General features: G+C 44.8%; 1 pseudogene; it reads right to left on the bottom strand.

Annotated features, from left to right (window-relative positions):
- Positions 1–1536, bottom strand: part of LOC111970915 (four and a half LIM domains protein 2-like) — a 13905-nt pseudogene extending 12369 nt beyond the window's left edge.
- Positions 1537–3488: the final 1952 nt, after the last annotated feature.

The raw sequence follows: 3488 nt of genomic DNA, 5'->3' as shown, positions 1-3488 counted from the left end.
CGCTGGCAAGTGAAGCAGGTCTTCATGCCAGCTGTTGCCCTTTATGGCTCCATCTTTCTTGGAGCCCTGCAAACAAGAGAGGAGAAAAAGAGAAGAGAGAGAAGAGGGGAGGGAAGCTGGGGAGAGGTGAAGAGCAGAGCGATAGAGAGGGGGAGAGAGGGAGTGAGAGAGCGTGAGAGAGAGTGAGAGAGAGAGAGAGAGAGAGAGAGAGGAGAGAGAGAGGAAGTGAGAGAGAGATGGAGAGAGAGAAGAGAAGTGGGAGAGAGAGAGAGGGGAAGTGAGAGAGAGAGAAACAGGAAAATCAGGTTACACCAGACTGGATCTTCCAGTGTGACACATTGAATAATGATACCAGTAGTGGTCGTGAGCTTGGCTCCACCAAACTGTGACAGACCATCCACTGTCCCGCTTGACTGCTGCAACGACATCATTCATTACTAAACTCCTAACACAGGTCCAAGGAGGTAGAAACTTGGCATCCATGATTGCACCAAATAGATTTTCTAGTAGCCAAATCCTACTCAAACCTCAACTCTGTTGATGTCTGGTCAATCTGTCATCTTTCCCCTTCCAGTAGTTTCCTTACCAGTACCAATAGATTGTGTAACTGACCAAATCTCAACTGAAAGCCCAATTCACTGACTCCCCTCTGTAGGCCAGACATTTCTTACCTGGCATGATGGTCTTCTTGCACTCGTGGCACTTGGAGGAGTATCGTTGGAGTAGCACTGCGGTGCAGAGCAGTGGTCATCCTTGGTGGAGAAGGGCTTTGTCCACCAGGGAGCAGCTACACTTGAAGGCAGTGGAAGCAGTCGTCATGCCAGTGGCGGTTCCTTGTGGACAGGTCCTGAAGAAGGAGGAGGGACAGAGAGTCAGGGTCAGGTGTATCTCCGTTCAACTCGGTGCCTCCTTTTCTGGATAATGGACATCGTTGGTTTTGACTGAATCTAAGGCCCACCAGTCTGTTAAGATTCATGCCTGTGTTCTAGTGGTCTGCCATGGCAGTGACCTCAAACTCAACTCCTATCTGGCTGGAGGCGTGGTGACAATGGATGTGTGACAACATGTGCTTAAATAGCTACGTGCGTGTGTGCATGAGTGAGTGCATGTGTGCTGAGAGTCAGTGCATAGTGGTATGTCCTGTGTCCCTCTAGGTCAATGACTGTGCCTGGGTCTGGGGTATTMGTGTWTTAATTCCATCGACTCCTGTTCTAATTKCAAGTTCTGTTTAACATCTGGGCCATAGAAATGAAGTGAATACTAGTAGGAAGGAATACAACCTATCATGGAATAGCAAATGTGGGTACTGGTAAACCCTACACCACCACATTCAGGAAGTGGTCCACCTACCCTGCTGCTGCAGCCAATGGACTTCTTGCACTCTTCACAGSTGTTAGAGTACAGGTTCTCGTAGCACTTCACACAGTAGGGGTTCTCTTCCCTGAGCACATACTTCCTCCCAAACAGGGACTCCTTGCAGTAATGGCAGTCATAGCGTTCCGCCATTTTGGATCAAATCTCTCCCTTTGCTCTCTTGCCTGTAAAAGAGGACATAAACATTTACAGTCACCCAGTGTCTTCAAGTAAAGTAGCATCACTGATTGGTGAATCTTAACTTCCATGCATTGATGTCAATGGGAGACTGAGTGAAAATTTGACTTAAATTTAAGTTTTTCCCCTGACTGAAAAATTGGTTTCACTGTTACAGTGTTCATATATATATATATATATTTTAACTTTAGTTTATTTAGTAAATCATTTCTAAACTACATTTTCTTAAAACAGCATTGCTGGTTAAGTTCTTGTACGTAAACATTTCACGGTAAGGTGTATTCAGCGCACGTGACAAATAAAATGTGATTTGATTTTGATCAGCATGTGATGTATTTTAATAGTGCATTGGTCTCAATAACCATGAGACCAAAAGGTCATTGTAATGTAATGACATAATGCACTAGACTACGGCATACAAGGCTCACTATAATGTACGAACGTAGCTGAAATAAAAGTWTCTCCGTGGTTCAAGCAATGGACCAAAATTAAAGTCACAATGACAACTTTGAGAATGAGGTCTGCGGGAGTAAATCGGTTACGCAATCAGCTGCTTTGGTGAGCTGTCGCGTCAGCTGAGAATACAGCTGTAGCGTAAGAGCTTCACATTTAAAGTGGTAATCAGCCAGAAATGTAAATAGTTCCCACTGGGGAAACACTGGTTCAATGAAATGACGTTGAACCAACATGGAATAGACGNATAAAATGTGATTTGATTTTGATCAGCATGTGATGTATTTTAATAGTGCATTGGTCTCAATAACCATGAGACCAAAAGGTCATTGTAATGTAATGACATAATGCACTAGACTACGGCATACAAGGCTCACTATAATGTACGAACGTAGCTGAAATAAAAGTWTCTCCGTGGTTCAAGCAATGGACCAAAATTAAAGTCACAATGACAACTTTGAGAATGAGGTCTGCGGGAGTAAATCGGTTACGCAATCAGCTGCTTTGGTGAGCTGTCGCGTCAGCTGAGAATACAGCTGTAGCGTAAGAGCTTCACATTTAAACTGGTAATCAGCCAGAAATGTAAATAGTTCCCACTGGGAACTAAATAGTTCCCACTGGTTCAATAAAATGACGTTGAACCAACATGGAATAGACGTTGAATTGACATCTATGCCCAGTGGGTTGCCTCAAATACTTATTGTATCAATGAATACTTATTTAAATGCTAGGTGTACTCATACAGTTGAATTTTATATCATGCAATTGGTCCAAAAATCCTAGCTGGTGTACAGTAAGAACAATACACAACAATGTATGCCTATGCTAGTAAAACACAATGTGTAGCTCTGGGATACAGGGGAAAGATGACTCAAGCCTCTAAAGATGGAGGAGAGAGAAAGGGTGGCATGCTGTGCCAAAGTCTGCTCTGGGCCCCGCAGCTGTCCTCTGTCTCCCCATTAAGCAGCTGTCCTCTGTCTCCCCATTCAGCCCTGGCTAACCCCTAGTTATCCCTCTCATGATCCTTTGTGGGGACAGGAGATCCGCAGTGAGTTCCACTGTGTCCCCCCTCCGTCCTGGACAGACAGCCAGACGCCTTGCAGAGATCATAGAGTTAGAATGAACTTTGAGGGGCCCGTCAAATTGCTGTGGTCCGGAGGACATTTGAGCAATTCTATTTCTATGGTGGCACCTTAATTGGAGAGGACGGGCTTGTGGTAATGGCTGGAGCGGAATCAGTGGAATGGTATCAAATACATAAAACACATGGTTTGACGCCATTCCATTTACTTCGTTCCAGTCGTTATCATGAGCCGTCCTCTCAGCAGCCTCCTGTGGTAGCCACCCAGTAGACCACAACACAACACTGCAGAGGAGCAGAGGTGTGTAGTGATGCATTTCATTGCGTATCTCTTTCTTATAATAGGGAGCATTCATTCCACAGGTTGTTTCTGGCAGAGGTTTACAACAGGAGTGGATATTTC

Source organism: Salvelinus sp. IW2-2015, linkage group LG12 (assembly GCF_002910315.2).
Source record: "Salvelinus sp. IW2-2015 linkage group LG12, ASM291031v2, whole genome shotgun sequence".
Classification (NCBI taxonomy): Eukaryota; Metazoa; Chordata; class Actinopteri; order Salmoniformes; family Salmonidae; genus Salvelinus; species Salvelinus sp. IW2-2015.
Note: the sequence above shows the minus strand (reverse complement) of the source record. Positions and strands in the feature narration are given on the sequence as shown.